The sequence below is a fragment of the Lampetra fluviatilis genome, chromosome 22 (genome assembly GCF_964198595.1).
Source record: "Lampetra fluviatilis chromosome 22, kcLamFluv1.1, whole genome shotgun sequence".
Lineage (NCBI taxonomy): Eukaryota > Metazoa > Chordata > Hyperoartia > Petromyzontiformes > Petromyzontidae > Lampetra > Lampetra fluviatilis.
In genome coordinates this window covers 792501-800000 of record NC_136296.1, presented here as the reverse complement: position 1 = coordinate 800000, position 7500 = coordinate 792501, and the positions used below count along the sequence as shown (strand labels likewise).

Sequence of the window (7500 nt, the reverse complement as noted above, 5' to 3'; positions counted from 1 at the left end):
CAGGTGTTGTAGGCTTTTGCATTTTCGTATCTGGATGGGTCGCGTTTTACTCTTCAATTCACCCAGTCAGTTCACCTGCCAATTGCACGCGGATATGGTGTACTGCATTGGGATCAAGATTTTTTTGTAAAAGACCGTTTAATGCCACTCTTTCGGGGCTCAACCAGGAGTCCAGAATAAATGTTTTCATGAGTGTTGACCTCCCGCAGTAGAGTTGAATTTTGATTTTTACATATGAATGTGCGTCAGGTTTCTGCAAGTATGGCCTAGAACCATATCACCCTGAATGCGCCTGATCTCGGAAGCTAAGCAGGGTCGAGCCTGGTTAGTACTTGGATGGGAGACTGCCTGGGAATACCAGGTGTTGTAGGCTTTTGCATTTTCGTATCTGGATGGGTCGCGTTTTACTCTTCAATTCACCCAGCCAGTTCACCTGCTAATTGCACGCGGATATGGTGTACTGCATTGGGATCAAGATTTTCTTGTAAAAGACGATTTAATGCCACTCTTTCGGGGCTCAACCTGGAGTCCAGAATAAACGTTTTCATGAGTGTTGACCTCCCGCAGTAGAGTTGAATCTTGATTTTTACATGTGAATGTGCGTCAGGTTTCTGCAAGTATTGCCTGCGACCATATCACCCTGAATGTGCCCGATCTCATCTGATCTCGGAAGCTAAGCAGGATCGATCCTGGTTAGTACTTGGATGGGAGACTGCCTGGGAATACCAGGTGTTATAGTCTTTTGCATTTTCGTATCTGGATGGGTCGCGTTTCACTCTTCAATTGACCCAGTCAGTTCACCTGCCAATTGCACGCGGATATGGTGTACTGCATTGGGATCAAGATTTTCTTGTTTAAGACCGTTTAATGCCACTCTTTCGGGGCTCAACCAGGAGTCCAGAATAAACGTTTTCATGAGTGTTGACCTCCGGCAGTAGAGTAGAATCTTGATTTTAACATATGAATGTGCGTCAGGTCTCTGCAAGTATGGCCTACGACCATATCACCCTGAATGCGCCCGATCTCGTCTGATCTCGGAAGCTAAGCAGGGTCGAGCCTGGTTAGTACTTGGATGGGAGACTGCCTGGGATTACCAGGTGTTGTAGGCTTTTGCATTTTCGCATCTGGATGGGTCGTGTTTTACTCTTCAATTCACCCAGTCAGTTCACCTGCCAATTGCACGTGGATATGGTGTACTACATTGGGATCAATATTTTTTTGTAAAAGACCGTTTAATGCCACTCTTTCGGGGCTCAACCAGGAGTCCAGAATAAATGTTTTCATGAGTGTTGACCTCCCGCAGTAGAGTTGAATTTTGATTTTTACATATGAATGTGCGTCAGGTCTCTGCAAGTATGGCCTAGAACCATATCACCCTGAATGCGCCTGATCTCGGAAGCTAAGCAGGGTCGAGCCTGGTTAGTACTGGTGTAATGCGGGCGTAAAGGGCTTGGCGGATGTGACGTCATGTGGGGGAGGAGTCAGGGTCACGTGAGAGGGAGATGGTTTAGCGGTGAGACAGGAAGAGATCGGGGCAGTCGGGCGAGGGAAGAGTGGAGACCGCGATGGGTGGTCGCCGTGCCCTCAGCCTGGTGGCTGAGGGGCTCGGTGACAGCGCCAGCCAGCGGGATGGAAGAGAGTTGGTTGGAGACTGGACGAGGGTGAGGCCAGGGAGGGCGAAAGCTGGGAGCAGCGACAGCAGCCGGAGAGGCTGCGTGTGGGAGACAGCAGCGAGGCTGCTAGGGGCTACAGCAGCCGGGGGCTGCAGAGCAAGAGGGCTACGGGAGCGACAGCAGCCGGAGGGGCTGCGTGTGGGAGACAGCAGCGAGGCTGCTAGGGGCTACAGAGCCGGGGGCTGCAGAGCAAGAGGGCTACGGGAGCGACAGCAGCCGGAGGGGCTGCGTGTGGGAGACAGCAGCGAGGCTGCTAGGGGCTACAGCAGCCGGGGGCTGCAGAGCAAGAGGGCTACGGGAGCGACAGCAGCCGGAGGGGCTGCGTGTGGGGGAACAGCAGCAAGGCTGCTAAGGAGCTACGGGAGCGACGGAGACCAACAGCGGGGCTGTTGGCGGTGACGGGAGCGACAGCGAAGTCGGCACCGTGTGGAAGGAGCCAGATAAAGGACAGCCGTGTGGGAAACAGAAACGAACCCGAATAAAGGACACCAGACCAGATACTGTGGTCGAGTCCATTTATTACACTTGGATGGGAGACTGCCTGGGAATGCCAGGTGTTGTAGGCTTTTGCATTTTCGTATCTGGATGGGTCGCGTTTTACTCTTCAATTCACCCAGTCAGTTCACCTGCCAATTGCACGCGGATATGGTGTACTGCATTGGGATCAAGATTTTCTTGGAAAATACCGTTTAATGCCACTCTTTCGGGGCTCAACCAGGAGTCCAGAATAAACGTTTTCATGAGTGTTGACCTCCGGCAGTAGAGTTGAATCTTGATTTTAACATATGAATGTGCGTCAGGTCTCTGCAAGTATGGCCTACGACAATATCACCTTGAATGCGCCTGATCTCGTCTGATCTCGGAAGCTAAGCAGGGTCGAACCTGGTAAGTACTTTGATGGAAGACTGCCTGGGAATACCAGGTGTTGTAGGCTTTTGCATTTTCGTATCTGGATGGGTCGCGTTTTACTCTTCAATTCACCCAGTCAGTTCACCTGCCAATTGCACGCGGATATGGTGTACTGCATTGGGATCAAGATTTTTTTGTAAAAGACCGTTTAATGCCACTCTTTCGGGGCTCAACCAGGAGTCCAGAATAAATGTTTTCATGAGTGTTGACCTCCCGCAGTAGAGTTGAATTTTGATTTTTACATATGAATGTGCGTCAGGTTTCTGCAAGTATGGCCTAGAACCATATCACCCTGAATGCGCCTGATCTCGGAAGCTAAGCAGGGTCGAGCCTGGTTAGTACTTGGATGGGAGACTGCCTGGGAATACCAGGTGTTGTAGGCTTTTGCATTTTCGTATCTGGATGGGTCGCGTTTTACTCTTCAATTCACCCAGCCAGTTCACCTGCTAATTGCACGCGGATATGGTGTACTGCATTGGGATCAAGATTTTCTTGTAAAAGACGATTTAATGCCACTCTTTCGGGGCTCAACCTGGAGTCCAGAATAAACGTTTTCATGAGTGTTGACCTCCCGCAGTAGAGTTGAATCTTGATTTTTACATGTGAATGTGCGTCAGGTTTCTGCAAGTATGGCCTACGACCATATCACCCTGAATGCGCCCGATCTCGTCTGATCTCGGAAGCTAAGCAGGGTCGAGCCTGGTAAGTACTTGGATGGAAGACTGCCTGGGAATACCAGGTGTTGTAGGCTTTTGCATTTTCGTATCTGGATGGGTCGCGTTTTACTCTTCAATTCACCCAGTCAGTTCACCTGCCAATTGCACGCGGATATGGTGTACTGCATTGGGATCAAGATTTTCTTGTTTAAGACCGTTTAATGCCACTCTTTCGGGGCTCAACCAGGAGTCCAGAATAAACGTTTTCATGAGTGTTGACCTCCGGCAGTAGAGTTGAATCTTGATTTTAACATATGAATGTGCGTCAGGTCTCTGCAAGTATGGCCTACGACCATATCACCCTGAATGCGCCCGATCTCGTCTGATCTCGGAAGCTAAGCAGGGTCGAGCCTGGTTATTACTTGGATGGGAGACTGCCTCGGATTACCAGGTGTTGTAGGCTTTTGCATTTTCGCATCTGGATGGGTCGTGTTTTACTCTTCAATTCACCCAGTCAGTTCACCTGCCAATTGCACGTGGATATGGTGTACTACATTGGGATCAATATTTTTTTGTAAAAGACCGTTTAATGCCACTCTTTCGGGGCTCAACCAGGAGTCCAGAATAAATGTTTTCATGAGTGTTGACCTCCCGCAGTAGAGTTGAATTTTAATTTTTACATATGAATGTGCGTCAGGTCTCTGCAAGTATGGCCTAGAACCATATCACCCTGAATGCGCCTGATCTCGGAAGCTAAGCAGGGTCGAGCCTGGTTAGTACTGGTGTAATGCGGGCGTAAAGGGCTTGGCGGATGTGACGTCATGTGGGGGAGGAGTCAGGGTCACGTGAGAGGGAGATGGTATAGCGGTGAGACAGGAAGAGATCGGGGCAGTCGGGCGAGGGAAGAGTGGAGACCGCGTTGGGTGGTCGCCGTGCCCTCAGCCTGGTGGCTGAGGGGCTCGGTGACAGCGCCAGCCAGCGGGATGGAAGAGAGTTGGTTGGAGACTGGACGAGGGTGAGGCCAGGGAGGGCGAAAGCTGGGAGCAGCGACAGCAGCCGGAGAGGCTGCGTGTGGGAGACAGCAGCGAGGCTGCTAGGGGCTACAGCAGCCGGGGGCTGCAGAGCAAGAGGGCTACGGGAGCGACAGCAGCCGGAGGGGCTGCGTGTGGGAGACAGCAGCGAGGCTGCTAGGGGCTACAGCAGCCGGGGGCTGCAGAGCAAGAGGGCTACGGGAGCGACAGCAGCCGGAGGGGCTGCGTGTGGGAGACAGCAGCGAGGCTGCTAGGGGCTACAGCAGCCGGGGGCTGCAGAGCAAGAGGGCTACGGGAGCGACAGCAGCCGGAGGGGCTGCGTGTGGGGGAACAGCAGCAAGGCTGCTAAGGAGCTACGGGAGTGACGGAGACCAACAGCGGGGCTGTTGGCGGTGACGGGAGCGACAGCGAAGTCGGCACCGTGTGGAAGGAGCCAGATAAAGGACAGCCGTGTGGGAAACAGAAACGAACCCGAATAAAGGACACCAGACCAGATACTGTGGTCGAGTCCATTTATTACACTTGGATGGGAGACTGCCTGGGAATGCCAGGTGTTGTAGGCTTTTGCATTTTCGTATCTGGATGGGTCGCGTTTTACTCTTCAATTCACCCAGTCAGTTCACCTGCCAATTGCACGCGGATATGGTGTACTGCATTGGGATCAAGATTTTCTTGTAAAATACCGTTTAATGCCACTCTTTCGGGGCTCAACCAGGAGTCCAGAATAAACGTTTTCATGAGTGTTGACCTCCGGCAGTAGAGTTGAATCTTGATTTTAACATATGAATGTGCGTCAGGTCTCTTCAAGTATGGCCTACGACAATATCACCTTGAATGCGCCCGATCTCGTCTGATCTCGGAAGCTAAGCAGGGTCGAACCTGGTAAGTACTTGGATGGAAGACTGCTTGGGAATACCAGGTGTTGTTGGCTTTTGCATTTTCGTATCTGGATGGGTCGCGTTTTACTCTTCAATTCACCCAGTCAGTTCACCTGCCAATTGCACGTGGATATGGTGTACTGCATTGGGATCAAGATTTTATTGTAAAAGACTGTTTAATGCCACTCTTTCGGGGCTCAACCAGGAGTCCAGAATAAACGTTTTCATGAGTGTTGACCTCCCGCAGTAGAGTTGAATCTTGATTTTTACATGTGAATGTGCGTCAGGTTTCTGCAAGTATTGCCTGCGACCATATCACCCTGAATGTGCCCGATCTCATCTGATCTCGGAAGCTAAGCAGGATCGATCCTGGTTAGTACTTGGATGGGAGACTGCCTGGGAATACCAGGTGTTATAGTCTTTTGCATTTTCGTATCTGGATGGGTCGCGTTTCACTCTTCAATTGACCCAGTCAGTTCACCTGCCAATTGCACGCGGATATGGTGTACTGCATTGGGATCAAGATTTTCTTGTTTAAGACCGTTTAATGCCACTCTTTCGGGGCTCAACCAGGAGTCCAGAATAAACGTTTTCATGAGTGTTGACCTCCGGCAGTAGAGTAGAATCTTGATTTTAACATATGAATGTGCGTCAGGTCTCTGCAAGTATGGCCTACGACCATATCACCCTGAATGCGCCCGATCTCGTCTGATCTCGGAAGCTAAGCAGGGTCGAGCCTGGTTAGTACTTGGATGGGAGACTGCCTGGGATTACCAGGTGTTGTAGGCTTTTGCATTTTCGCATCTGGATGGGTCGTGTTTTACTCTTCAATTCACCCAGTCAGTTCACCTGCCAATTGCACGTGGATATGGTGTACTACATTGGGATCAATATTTTTTTGTAAAAGACCGTTTAATGCCACTCTTTCGGGGCTCAACCAGGAGTCCAGAATAAATGTTTTCATGAGTGTTGACCTCCCGCAGTAGAGTTGAATTTTGATTTTTACATATGAATGTGCGTCAGGTCTCTGCAAGTATGGCCTAGAACCATATCACCCTGAATGCGCCTGATCTCGGAAGCTAAGCAGGGTCGAGCCTGGTTAGTACTGGTGTAATGCGGGCGTAAAGGGCTTGGCGGATGTGACGTCATGTGGGGGAGGAGTCAGGGTCACGTGAGAGGGAGATGGTTTAGCGGTGAGACAGGAAGAGATCGGGGCAGTCGGGCGAGGGAAGAGTGGAGACCGCGATGGGTGGTCGCCGTGCCCTCAGCCTGGTGGCTGAGGGGCTCGGTGACAGCGCCAGCCAGCGGGATGGAAGAGAGTTGGTTGGAGACTGGACGAGGGTGAGGCCAGGGAGGGCGAAAGCTGGGAGCAGCGACAGCAGCCGGAGAGGCTGCGTGTGGGAGACAGCAGCGAGGCTGCTAGGGGCTACAGCAGCCGGGGGCTGCAGAGCAAGAGGGCTACGGGAGCGACAGCAGCCGGAGGGGCTGCGTGTGGGAGACAGCAGCGAGGCTGCTAGGGGCTACAGAGCCGGGGGCTGCAGAGCAAGAGGGCTACGGGAGCGACAGCAGCCGGAGGGGCTGCGTGTGGGAGACAGCAGCGAGGCTGCTAGGGGCTACAGCAGCCGGGGGCTGCAGAGCAAGAGGGCTACGGGAGCGACAGCAGCCGGAGGGGCTGCGTGTGGGGGAACAGCAGCAAGGCTGCTAAGGAGCTACGGGAGCGACGGAGACCAACAGCGGGGCTGTTGGCGGTGACGGGAGCGACAGCGAAGTCGGCACCGTGTGGAAGGAGCCAGATAAAGGACAGCCGTGTGGGAAACAGAAACGAACCCGAATAAAGGACACCAGACCAGATACTGTGGTCGAGTCCATTTATTACACTTGGATGGGAGACTGCCTGGGAATGCCAGGTGTTGTAGGCTTTTGCATTTTCGTATCTGGATGGGTCGCGTTTTACTCTTCAATTCACCCAGTCAGTTCACCTGCCAATTGCACGCGGATATGGTGTACTGCATTGGGATCAAGATTTTCTTGGAAAATACCGTTTAATGCCACTCTTTCGGGGCTCAACCAGGAGTCCAGAATAAACGTTTTCATGAGTGTTGACCTCCGGCAGTAGAGTTGAATCTTGATTTTAACATATGAATGTGCGTCAGGTCTCTGCAAGTATGGCCTACGACAATATCACCTTGAATGCGCCTGATCTCGTCTGATCTCGGAAGCTAAGCAGGGTCGAACCTGGTAAGTACTTTGATGGAAGACTGCCTGGGAATACCAGGTGTTGTAGGCTTTTGCATTTTCGTATCTGGATGGGTCGCGTTTTACTCTTCAATTCACCCAGTCAGTTCACCTGCCA

The 7500-nt window shown here is 51.9% G+C and overlaps 8 non-coding genes and 4 pseudogenes across 8 annotated transcripts in view; all 12 read left to right on the top strand.

Annotated features, from left to right (window-relative positions):
* Positions 1–15, top strand: part of LOC144939443 (5S ribosomal RNA) — a 119-nt gene extending 104 nt beyond the window's left edge. Inside the window, exon 1 of the ribosomal RNA XR_013638621.1 lies at positions 1–15. This exon is cut by the window's left edge and continues 104 nt beyond it. This is a non-coding gene — a ribosomal RNA (5S ribosomal RNA).
* Positions 16–264: 249 nt separating this feature from the next.
* Positions 265–373, top strand: LOC144939883 (5S ribosomal RNA; annotated as a pseudogene).
* A 249-nt stretch (positions 374–622) lies between these two features.
* Positions 623–741, top strand: LOC144939597 (5S ribosomal RNA; annotated as a pseudogene).
* Positions 742–990: 249 nt separating this feature from the next.
* LOC144938727 (5S ribosomal RNA) lies at positions 991–1109 on the top strand. The gene has a single exon (XR_013637940.1). It is a non-coding gene; the product is annotated as a 5S ribosomal RNA (ribosomal RNA).
* Positions 1110–2488: 1379 nt separating this feature from the next.
* On the top strand, positions 2489–2607 carry LOC144939442 (5S ribosomal RNA). The gene has a single exon (XR_013638620.1). It is a non-coding gene; the product is annotated as a 5S ribosomal RNA (ribosomal RNA).
* A 249-nt stretch (positions 2608–2856) lies between these two features.
* Positions 2857–2965, top strand: LOC144939881 (5S ribosomal RNA; annotated as a pseudogene).
* Positions 2966–3214: 249 nt separating this feature from the next.
* Positions 3215–3333, top strand: LOC144940576 (5S ribosomal RNA). Its single transcript, XR_013639140.1, has one exon. It is a non-coding gene; the product is annotated as a 5S ribosomal RNA (ribosomal RNA).
* A 249-nt stretch (positions 3334–3582) lies between these two features.
* LOC144939410 (5S ribosomal RNA) lies at positions 3583–3701 on the top strand. The gene has a single exon (XR_013638590.1). It is a non-coding gene; the product is annotated as a 5S ribosomal RNA (ribosomal RNA).
* Positions 3702–5081: 1380 nt separating this feature from the next.
* LOC144939474 (5S ribosomal RNA) lies at positions 5082–5200 on the top strand. The gene has a single exon (XR_013638649.1). It is a non-coding gene; the product is annotated as a 5S ribosomal RNA (ribosomal RNA).
* Positions 5201–5449: 249 nt separating this feature from the next.
* Positions 5450–5568, top strand: LOC144939596 (5S ribosomal RNA; annotated as a pseudogene).
* A 249-nt stretch (positions 5569–5817) lies between these two features.
* Positions 5818–5936, top strand: LOC144938726 (5S ribosomal RNA). Its single transcript, XR_013637939.1, has one exon. It is a non-coding gene; the product is annotated as a 5S ribosomal RNA (ribosomal RNA).
* A 1379-nt stretch (positions 5937–7315) lies between these two features.
* On the top strand, positions 7316–7434 carry LOC144939440 (5S ribosomal RNA). The gene has a single exon (XR_013638618.1). It is a non-coding gene; the product is annotated as a 5S ribosomal RNA (ribosomal RNA).
* Positions 7435–7500: the final 66 nt, after the last annotated feature.